The sequence below is a fragment of the Urocampus carinirostris genome, chromosome 5, assembly GCF_059441175.1.
Source record: "Urocampus carinirostris isolate Australia breed hairy pipefish chromosome 5, RoL_Ucar_1.0, whole genome shotgun sequence".
In the NCBI taxonomy this organism is placed as follows: domain Eukaryota; kingdom Metazoa; phylum Chordata; class Actinopteri; order Syngnathiformes; family Syngnathidae; genus Urocampus; species Urocampus carinirostris.
Window position 1 is genome coordinate 37,512,501 of NC_142353.1, and position 12,102 is coordinate 37,524,602.

The 12,102-nt window shown below is 43.0% G+C and overlaps 2 protein-coding genes across 2 annotated transcripts in view; both read right to left on the reverse strand.

Moving 5' to 3' along the window:
- The window catches only part of LOC148366226 (protein FAM163B), a 15,246-nt gene extending 15,030 nt beyond the window's left edge, over nucleotides 1-216 (reverse strand). Inside the window, exon 1 of the mRNA XM_088335190.1 lies at nucleotides 28-216. The gene's annotated coding sequence lies outside the window, so the exon portion shown is untranslated. The remainder of the gene's footprint in view (nucleotides 1-27) is intronic.
- Nucleotides 1-12,102, reverse strand: part of LOC148366224 (natterin-3-like) — a 163,718-nt gene that overhangs the window by 65,865 nt on the left and 85,751 nt on the right. The gene's annotated exons all lie outside the window — the stretch shown is intronic.

Sequence of the window (12,102 nt, forward strand, 5' to 3'; positions counted from 1 at the left end):
ACATACACGCACGCGCACCGATCTTACCCATTACGATCCCGCTTGCAAATGAGTATCACTGAGGAAAAAAGTCAGAAAAGGCTGCTGAGAAAAAGCCCAAAAGTCAGCAAACTTGTAGGATTCCCTTTGAGAACATTCTCCACCAAGGCCTGAAGGAGGTCCAGACGGGACGAGGACCTCCTGCGAGGAGAAAAGAGCCTCTCGTGACGCGGGGCGAAGCCACTCTGCTCCTCTGTTGCCGCGGCGACGCTCTCATCTTCTGAGCATTGGGTGTGTGTGAGAGCATCACGTCACAGATGAGCCTTCGCGTGCACCTGCAGAAGGACCACCCAGGACCTTCATCCTCACCTCCTGGAGTTTCCACGGGCCAAAGTCGGCATATGAGTTCAAAGTCCACACGGAGGTGGATTGTGAAACTCATTACTGATTCTCAAATCTGGGATTTTCACTACCGTAGGGCGCACCGTCTTTATTTCTGTAGTTAACACTACACAGGGCGCGCCGCCCGATCGGGTGCGGGAGCCCTCTGCTGCGGCTGCCTTATGGCCAATGTTCCCTTTAATTTTCCACGGGTCTGAGCGTTCACACAAAGTCGGTGATCAACGCTTGAAACAGCAGTGAGCGACTGTAATCCCAATCATGATCAAACATGTCCAAAACTTGACATCGCGTTACATTTTGCTGTTTCCGGCAACGCAAAATTATTTTTCACTTTTGAATGAATTGACTCATGTATGATTGCAAAGGTGTCACGAGGGAGGACCAGACCAGCAGCGAGGCAGGAGGCAGGAAGGGAGAACTTTTTACCAAAATAAAAGTCGTCCAAAACTCAGGGACAAGACAGAACAAACAGGCTTTAAGAAAAACGTGCAAACACAGGTTTCTTCCGACTCAAACAAAACAGGACAGAGCTAAACAGAACGGGAAATGCAGACAGAAAATGCAATGAGCCAGCACCCGCAAAACCCACAACCCACCCTTAAGTAGCACACACGCAATTAGCTGATCTGCTTCAGCTGATGCCCAGGGGGCGGGGCCAGCCGGTCGCCACGGCGACCATGCTGGCCATGACAAAAGGGTGCAGGGCCTATAAACGTCGTTTGTTCTTACAATTCTTTCATAAGATTTCCAATTTTTTTTTTCCCTGGTGTCTTTTGATGCATAATACTAACATTTTGGGGGGCTTATTTAGTTGGTTGCACAATATAGAATTGTATTTAATTACATTTTTTAGTGGAAGTACAATGTTGGCAACAAGATTCACTTGATATAATTGGAAATTATTTGAATGCAGCACAAACTTTTTATTCTTTTTCCCTGTTTTTTTCTCCTTTTTATTAAATTCCTTTAAAAAAATCTCATTGTGTTTAATTTTTCCTAGCTGTTACTTTTTTCTTGCTTTTTTGTTCTCTATTACCTTTTCCCCTTTTATTTGCTTCTTTCTTTTTGTCTGGCTTTTTTTCTGAATTTCTTCTGCTCTTTTTTTCTCTTTTTCTCTCCTTTTGTTTTGTGTTTTTTCTCAGCTTTTCACTACTTTTTCATTTTGGTATTTATTTTCTTTTTTGTTCTATTCCCCCCCCTTTCCTTTAAGTTATTTTATGTACAATTTTACATAATATTTGGTCGTGCAGGGGTTAAAGAAGCAAAACAACCTAAAGAGCCGTTTAGGACCCGAAAGAGTGAGCCGAGCCGAAGAAGCCGGTTCTCGAAAAACTCTACTGACTTTACTCAACTTCGTCCTACTTCGACATTGACTTCAAAATACCGCATTTAGAACACAGCGTCGGGGGAACCCGTGTATTTTTACTTTCATGCACTGTAACTTTGACTTAATTAGCAATTTGGAGCCCTGACATTTTTTTTCAACACGGAAACCCAACTGCCAAAAACTTTACTCTTTAAGGGACAGTCCGAGCTATTTAGCGCCTCCTAGTGGTCAAAAGTAATTAATAAAATAAAAAAAACATTGATTTAATAATAAGAACATTCTAATTCTTGGAATAAATTTAATTTTAAAACGTTGTTTTTTTTCAACACAGAAATCCAATGGCCAAAAGAAGCTTTACTCTTAAAGGGACAGTGCGTGTTATTTAGCGCCTCAATTATTTAAAAAAACATGCCACTGATTTAAACAATAAGCAAAAATACATCAGCTATCATGTAAAAGTGCCTTTTTTAAATACTTATAATTCAGGAATTTTGCATTTATTTTACATCATTTGAGGGAGCTGATATAATAGTCTGGCATCTTGCTGCTCTGGGTTCCTGAAAATCCCAAACAAAATCGCTAATAAATGGTACGGTTTGGTCACTTTCAGTCTCCATAGTTTGTTGTTTTCCTTGTGTCGTTGTAGCACGTTTGCTTCGGATGAAATACACAATAATATGACATATAGTGCTCAAATAATACACATAAGTCTCATCTCATCTCATTAGCTACACCGCTTATCCCCAGTAGGGTCGCGGGGGTGCTGGAGCCCATCCCAGCAATCATCGGGCAGTGGGCAGGGGACACCCTGAACTGGTTGCCAGCCAATCGCAGGGCACACGGGGACAGACGACTCATTCGCTCATCATTCACACCTAGGGACAATTTGGACTGACCAATTCACCTGACATGCATGTTTTTGGAATGTGGGAGGAAACCGGAGTGCCGGGGGAAACCCACGCAAGCACGGGGAGAACGTACAAACTCCGCATAGGAAGTCTGGAGCTGGATTTGAACCCACGCAGGAGGTCCCCAAGACATGAACTGTGCCGCACAAGCGCTAACCACTGCTCCGCCGTGCTGCCCCAATATATATTTATTATATCGATATTCGATGCACAATACAACACAAATATTCATATATCATACGTCCTTTGATTTGCCGGCGATCAAAGAGATCAAAGCCAGGAGAGAAAGCTTACCACGTGTTGTGAGTCATCATTTGATTCATACTTAGTTTATTTTGTCTTTTATTAGCATATTTGGTATCGGGGTAATCCAAAAGTAATTGAAAGTAATCTAGTTAAAGTAACCCTACCCAACACTGATTTTGTTTGTTTTGCCGGAGATCAAAGAGATCAAAGCCAGGAGAGAAAGCTTACCACGTGTTGTGAGTCATCATTTTGTTCATATTTAGTTTCTTTTGTCTTTTATTAGCATATTTGGTATTGGAGTAATCCAAAAGTAATTGAAAGTAATCCAGTTAAAGTAACCCTACCCAACCTTGATTTTATGTTAGTTTTGACGGAGATCAAAGCTAGGAGAGAAAGCTTACCACGTGTTGTGAGTCATCATTTTGTTCAAATTTAGTTTATTTTGTCTTTTATTAGCATATTTGGTATTGGAGTAATCCAAAAGTAATTGAAAGTAATCCAGTTCAAGTAACCCTACCCAACCTTGGTTTTATGTTAGTTTTGACGGAGATCAAAGCCAGGAGAGAAAGCTTACCACGTGTTGTGAGTCATCATTTTATTCATATTTAGTTTCTTTTGTCTTTTATTAGCATATTTGGTATTGGAGTAATCCAAAAGTAATTGAAAGTAATCCAGTTAAAGTAACCCTACCCAACCTTGATTTTATGTTAGTTTTGACGGAGATCAAAGCCAGGAGAGAAAGCTTACCACGTGTTGTGAGTCATCATTTTATTCCTATTTAGTTTATTTTGTCTTTTATTAGCATATCTGGTATCGGAGTAATCCAAAAGTAATTGAAAGTAATCTAGTTAAAGTAACCCTACCCAACCCTGTTCTAATGATACTCGATGCACAATACAACACAAATATTCTTAAATCATTTGTCCTTTGATCCGTCAATATTACACAAATGTATTTATGATGACCTCATTGGTATATTATATTTGAATGAGAACACATACCACGAAAATAGATTGCCGATATCGCCCTAATATACTGTATCTGAAGAAAAAAGGCAGAAGAAGAAGAAGAAGAAGAAGAAGAAGAAAATGTTTCAGTTGGTAAATAATTCAGAGGTGGAAGCAGGCTGAGATTTCAGTGTCTTGTGCAGACAAGAGTGTGTAATATTCATGAGAACTTACTTTTACTCCTTTTACCCCTTGCGCACACACATACACGCACGCACACTCAACAGCCAGTGTCATAACTATACTTGCACAATGCCCATGATCTTTGATGATAGTAAAAAATACAAATCCTTAAAAGCCTGTCATGTGATGCCTGGCCAGGGCCATTACACATATTTTCCATCATTGTCACATCGAAGGTTCCGGAGTTGGAAACAATCGTAAACTGTGTCATTTTACTTTGTGTTGTCTTTTTTGGGAAGCAGGAATTGGAGGCAAAAAAAAATCAGCATCTTGATTATCCTCAAGTCCAAAGGTGGCCAAACCGGTCCTCAAAGGTGTTGTCTTTTTGGGAAGCAGGAATTGGAGGCAAAAAAAAATCAGCATCTTGATTATCCTCAAGACTAAAGGTGGCCAAACCGGTCCTCGAGATGTCAGGTTCAGCATGGTTGCCATGGCGCCCAACTGGCACCGCCCCTTGACACCGGCTGATTACTGATTACTTCTGTGGGTGCTATTTTGAACTGCGCTTTGCAGGATCGTTGTTGAAAACTTGTTTATGCTTGGTTATACTTGTTGTGCTTGTTGGACTTCGGTGTAACATTCTGAGAGATTCCTACAAGTTCTGTTTGATTCTGGAAATGCCTAGTTTGTACTACTGCTTTTCTTATTATAACCTTTAATTGCTAAAAATGGGATAATCTGAATGCTAAGAATAATCGTGTTAATGCATTTTAAGCTACCGTATTTTCCGCACTATAAGGCGCACCGGGTTATAGGGCGCATCCCGAAAAAATGGTTTTTGGTCCTATATTTGACATACATAAGGCGCACCGGATTATAAGGCGCTACAATGGGAACGTGGACAAAACAGTCAGATAGTTCAGTCCAACTTATTACCCCCTTAACATTCCCAAAGCTTGCAAAGATGCAAATACGTGTCGTAGACACGTGCAGATGCGGTGTCTGTACGATGTCACTCAAATGCATCGTTTCAAATATCATTCGGAAAGTTAAAGTCTTGGGATTCAAGAAATGCCAACCATTCCTTAGTTTCTATTTTCTTTTTCGCTCGCAACTTTACTGTGCATATGACAATAAACACTTGGAATTGAGTTTGATTTAAAAATAGACACTCCATTCCATCCATTATCTGCACCACTTATCACAGAAACATCGAGTTCAGTCTGAAACAAGATACAGGGAAAATATATAGCCGGAGTAGCTCACCGAAGTCGTTGTGTTGAATAATAATGTGCAACCATGGTCCTCTTATATCCGTGAGTGTAGTAAATCCAGGGGAGTAAAATATTTACAAATACAGAATATTAAAAAATGCTTTCTCTATGCCGTCAACCCAACGTGCTATTCACATTCCTCTTTTTCGGCCAATTGCAGGCTTTGTTTTGCCGCTTTAGCCTATCCCAGCCTGTAAATAATAAAAAAGATCCGCCCCCTTTACCTCCGAATAACTTTAGCCAATAGTGATCGATTCAAATGACACATCGGTTAGCCAATGAAACGCCGGTAAATAAATCCCAGCATACACCGCGGACTTGGCGTTTGGGTGAAAATCGGCGGCTGCTTGCTTTAGTTGGAAGACTTTGCGACTTAATGTTGATCCATAAATAAAGCGCACTGTAATATAAGGCGCATGGTCAGCTTTTGAAAAAAATAAAGGCTTTTAGGTGCGCCTTATAGTGCGGAAAATACGGTACTTTATATGCACAGGGTTGGGTAGGGCTACTTTACCTGGATTACTTTCAATGACTTTTGGATGACTCCAATACCAAATATGCTAATAAAAGACAAAAAAAACTAAATATGAATAAAATGACTCAATTTTGTGCAGGCTTGGGGAGTAACGGAATACATGGAACGGCAAAAATGATGTTGGCAAGCTGTTTGGATTTATTTTCATTTTGTTCCTGTCGCATTTTATGTTCGTTTTGCCGAATATTGAAGAGATCAAAGCCAGGAGAGAAAGCTTACCACGTGTTGTGAGTCATCATTTTATTCATATTTAGTTTCTTTTGTCTTGTATTAGCATATTTGGTATTGGAGTCATCCAAAAGTAATTGAAAGTAATCAAGTTAAAGTAACCCTACCCAACCCTGCCTACAAGGCCGTCACAAATAAATGTAACTTGACTTGACTCTGGCAGCATGGTGGCGCAGTGGTTAGCGCATGTGCGGCACAGTTCATGTCTTGGGAACCTCCTGCGTGGGTTCAAATACAGCTAACGGACTTACTGTGCGGAGTTTGTATGTTCTCCCCAAGCTTGCGTGGGTTTCCTCCGGGCACTCCGGTTTCCTCTCACATTCCAAAGACATGCATTTCAGGTGGATTGGCCGGTCAAAATTGTCCCTAGGTGTGACTGAGCGAGGGAATTGTCTGTCCCCGTGTGTCCTGCGATTGGCTGGGAACCAGTTCAGGGTGTCCCCTGCCCACTGCCCGATAATTGCTGGGACGGGCTCCAGCAGTCCCGCGACCCTACTGAGGATAAAGCGGTGCAGCTAATGATGAGATAAGACTTGACTCTGCCGTATTTAAATATGTAGAAAATATGGTTTGGAGCCGAAAAGTTGCTGTCAGTCAACACGTGTGAGGCTATGCTAGTGAAGCTTCAAACGGAGCAGAAGAAATTTAGTCGGACAAAGATACTTGTCGACAACAAGATGAACAAATGTTCCCCGGTTGTGCTCTTCCGCCTCATTGAGCCCGACATGACGTGTTTCGGTACGACAAGCATGTATCTTGTCACTGGAGAGCAACACGTGAAAATCTTTTTGCCCACTTCCTGATTTCTCACGCAGGACCCAAGGAAATGCAAAATGCAGTTTGGAAGATATTGATTCAATGTATCAAGGCAGAAACAGAAAAAAATCAAAACCTCTCTGCAGGGTTGGGTAAGGTTACTTTAACTTGATTACTTTCAATTACTTTTGGATTACTCCGATACCAAATATGCTAATAAAAGACAAAATAAACTCAATATGAATCAAATGATCACTCACAACACGTGGTAAGCTTTCTCTCCTGGCTTTGATCTCTTTGATCTCCGGCAAAACTAACATAAAATCAGGGTTGGGTAGGGTTGTTTTAACTTCATTACTTTCAATTACTATTATTATTAGTCAAGATTAACAATAAAGAACATAGGTAATAATAATAATAATAATAATAATAATAAATTCCTTTGTATTGTCATTCTTTGTAACAATGTACACAGAACGAAATGTCGATACACCTGACCCGTTGCACCGAGCCGATGCAGCTGCAGCCAACAGAGGGCGCCGCTATTTACCAATGTTATAAGTCTTAGGTATGACTCGGCCGAGGCGTGAACCAGCGACCCCCCAGTCTCAAAGCGGGCGCTCTACTTTCTAGGCTACTGAGCTGGTACCATTGTTCAAAAAGTCCAAGACAGCAACAACGCTGATTCCCAACTCAGCCAGCTAGCCAATGCAGACGATGGCATGCTTCAGGTCAAGGTGCTGGTCCACATACTAAACCTGATTTGTCCTCCCTTATTTCACAACCAACCAGGCAGCCTTGACAGAAGTGTGTCTTAAGTTTTAGTTCCATCGAGGTTGCAGATCTTATCTCCGGAGGCTGAGTATTCCACGGCTCTTGGGCCCGAATAGAGAACACTTTCAAGCCTGCAGATTTCTTCTTGGCTCTTGGAGTCACAAGTAGACCAGCATTTTTCGAGCGGAGCCAGAATGGGAGATTGGAGCAAGGTCGGAGGTAGGAATCAAGTCTGGTAGCCGAAAGGGGAGATCGCAGTGTGGTCAGAAGAAGAAATCAAGTCAGGTAGCCGGTATGGGAGATCGGAGCGTGGTCAGAAGAAGGAATCAAGACAGGTAGCCGGTACGGGAGATCGGAGCGTGGTCAGTGGAAGGAATCAAGTCAGATAGCCCGACCGGGAGATCAGAGCGTGGTCGAAGGAAAGAATCAAGTCAGGTATCCGGAACGTGAGATCAGAGCGTGGTTGGAGGAAAGAATCAAGTCAGGTAGACGGAACTGGAGATTGGAGCAAGGTCGGAGGAGGGAATCAAGTCAGGTAGCCGGAACGGGAGATCGGAGCGTGGTCAGAGGAAGGAATCAACCAACCAACAAACCAACCAAGAGAACCTTAAAGCAGGCATTTTTAATGGAATTGTTTAAATCTAGACTTAAGAGCCACTTCTATATTATAGCTTATAATTGATGCCCAATTCATACGTTTCTTTTCCTGTCCTTACCTGCTGCCTGACTGGTGGTGAAATGAGTGAGGACATATCCAGATGAGTTAGGGGACCAGCGCCTGGACCTGAAGCTATCAAAGTCTGCATGAACCAGCCGGCAGAGATGGGAAGCTGCGCCATGGTAACGTTTTGGACAATTTGACAGGCCGAAGGCGTCGTTGCTGTCTGTCACTTTCACGGACTAGAACAGGAAACAGGAATGGAGAACCCAATCGCGTAACGTACTCACAGTTTATTAGAGAGAGGGGGAATGGGCGCACACTCGATCCGGGGATCGATGGTCGCGGAAGTGGATTGAAATCCGAACAAAAGAGTTGTCAAAATCAAACAGATCAGGCCAAAAATAAAACAGGATCAAACACTGGCAAATTCACAGAGCAAGGCATTTCACACAGAGTTTAACAGGAGTCTTGCAGACGCTCTGACCACTAATGGCTCAAAGGACCGCGTTTAAGTACTCCCAGTGAGTCAAGTCAAGTCACATTTATTTATGACGCCCTTAATCACAAAATTGTCTCAAAGGACTGCACTGGATTACAATGACACAAATACCTGATCTTAAACCAACATGCGGGCAAGGAACAACTCAAAACCTCAGCGCGAGGAAAAAGAGAAACCTTGAGAAGGAACCTCACAAGTAGTAATCCCCCTTTCAGGATGACCAGGGTGAATTACATTTAGCATTACAATACACAAACATAATAAACACTAGGTAACATGTTGAAAATGTTTCTGGAAAGTGCATGACAGCAACAATGCCCCCAGCCTGTAAACTAGTCCAGAAAGTCCATGACGGCCACGGCGCAGTTTCCCATCTCTGCCAGCTGGTCCATGCAGGCGTTCACATGCTTCAGGTCAAACGCTGGTCCGCTGACTCATCTCAAATAGTCCTTCTCCTTCGTATCCCCACCGGGCAGGCAGTCGGAAAAAGTCAGGACAATACAGAATATGAGGTGGGCATCAATCATAAGCTTTGGAATAGAAGTGTGTCTTAAGCCTTGATTTTAAACGCGTTCCAGCCGGTGTCCATGGGCGGGGCCAATTGGGCGCCGTGGCAACCGTGACAGAACCTGGCGCCACACGGCTGGGACCAATTGGGCGCCATGGCAATCGTGCCATGTTCATCCTAGAAGGGGGGTTACCACTTTTGTGGCCCCTTCTCAAGGTTCCTTATTGCCTTCATGTTGAGGTTTGGAGTTTTTCCTTGCCCGGGTGTGGGTTTAAGATCAGGGGATGGTTTAGTTGTAACCTGTGCAGTCCTTTTAATGTGATTACAGGATAAACAAAAAAATGTGACTTCTGAGTCCTTCAAGTTGGTGGAAAGGGAACAGCATTATAAATGGGAGAGTGCAGATGCTTCCCCCAGAGTGACCGTAACGGTGACTTCCTGACAAAGGCAAGAAGAATCCAGCACGAGGCTTTATGCCAGGGAGCGCGGGCGAGCATCTCCGTGAATCTCCTGAATAATGGAAATGTCTCCATTTGAAGGCTCTCCAACACTCTGACCCCACTTTTGGAAAAAATGCTTTTTTCTCCCCCCTCTCCGGGCGGAATATTCCTGCTCGTCTTCAGTGAAGCGCACGGGAGAGGAGCGTCGCCACATGAGGAGGCTTTTATTGGAGGAGGGGCTTAAAAAACTTGCCTTCTTGCCGTGGTGGTCTCCACTATTTCCCGGGGCCGAAGAACGGAGAATTCATTTTGGATGGCTGCTCACCACAGGCAAAAAGTTTAGATGATTCGGCCTTGTGAGTGTTTAATGTCGCATTTGCTGTGTTCAGTCTGTTGACTGTTATTATCGACATTTTCAAGTACGAGCCCCATGATGGATGGCAAAAGCAAATGAAAAAGCAGCAATTTTTCAGGTTTGAGGTTTCGCTGCGGTCAAGAAATTTACGGACAAATTTCCAATTGTTTTCTTTTTTTAATCTTCACTATGTTTTGTGTAGTGTTGCCTATCAATCAATCAATCAATCTATCTATCTATCTATCTATCTATCTATCTATCTATCTATCTATCTATCTATCTATCTATCTATCTATCTATCTATCTATCTATCTATCTATCTATCTATCTATCTATCTATCTATCTATCTATCTATCTATCTATCTATCTATCTACCTTGGTCATATCCCAACAAGTTAAGCACCTCGGCATCTAAGTTGGTCAGGCTTTCGTCCCTCCAGATGAAACGGGACACCAGAAAGCGGCCATGTCACTCGGGTCAGGGTGACACAACACACTCTTTTGTTCAACAGCAGGGCCTGACAGCTTTCACTGGTTTACCCCTGCTGCATCATATGGGTGCCCAGCCCATCAATAAGAACGCGTCCACACTCTCACTATCCCACTATCCTTTTACAACACTGTTACCTAATGCTAAATATTTTACACCCTGGTCATCCAGCTCAAGGTTTATTATTTTCTTCGTGCTGAGGTTTTGAGTTTTTCCTTGCCCGCATGTTGGTTTAAGATCAGGCGATGGTGTGATTGTAATCCTGTGCAGTCCTTTGAGACATTTTGGGATTAAGGGCATCAAAAAATAAATGTGACTTAACTTGAGCTGAACAATGGGCAGTGGATCAAGCAGTTGAGTTACAACAAATATCAATAAACACGGCGGAAGAATATGACCACAGTTTTTTAGGACAGTGATTTCTTGATGTGCGGTGGGCAGTGCGAACCGGCAAGGTTCTAAGCCCAACTCGGCATTGTATCGTATCCTTTTTATGAAGACAGAAGACACTGATGCATATGTGCAATCAATCTGAGGGACTGTCAGCCCTCATAGTACTCAAGGATTTGCAGCAAGCGAAAGTTTTATGTAATTGGCAAGCTTATGTTAAGTAGATACGAGTCACGTCAAAGACACGCAATGTAGCAACCAGTAAGTTAGCCATTGTTACTCTATCTTAATGAACATAAATTATAGTGAATAAGACTAACTTGTAACATGGCGAAGACCAAAGAGCTGACCAAAGACACCAGAGACAAAATTGTACACCTCCACAAGGCTACAGAGCAATTGCCAAGCAGCTTGGTGAAAAAAGGTCCACTATTGGAGCAATCAGTAGAAAATGGAAGAAGTCAATCTCAATCGGAGTGGAGCCCCATGCAAGAGATCACCTCGTGCGGTCTCAATGATTCTAAGAAAGGTGAAGAATCAGCTTGGAACTAAAGGATAGGAGTTGGTCAGGACCTGGGGACACCGTTTCCAAGGTTACTGTGGGTAATACACTAAGACGTGATGATATGAAATCATGCATGGCACGAAAGGTTGCCCTGCTTCAACCAGCACATGTTAAGGCTCTTCTTAAGTTTGCGTACGACCATTTGGATGATACAGAAGAGTCATGGGAGAAAGTTTTGTGGTCGGATGAGACCAAAATAGAACTTTTTGATCATGATTCCACGAAGCTTGTTTGGAGGAAGAAGAATGAAGATTACAATCCGAAGAACACCATCCTTATCAAGAAGCATAAGGGTGCTTTGGGGATGTTTTTCTGCACATGGGACAGGACAAGTGCACTGCATTAAAAAGAGGATGAAAGGGGCCTTGTATTGTGGCTGGGTCTTCCAAAACGACGACGACCCGAAGCACACAGCCAGGAAAACCAAGGAGTGGCTCCGTAAGAAGCATATTAAGGTTCTAGCATGGCCCAGCCAGTCTCCAGACCTGAACCCAATCGAAAATCTTTGGAGGCAGCTCAAACTCCGTGTTCCCAGCAACAGCCCAGAAACCTGACTGATCTAGAGAAGATCTGTGTGGAGGAGTGGGCCAAGATCCCTCCTGCAGTGTGTGCAAACCTGGTGAAAGACTACAAC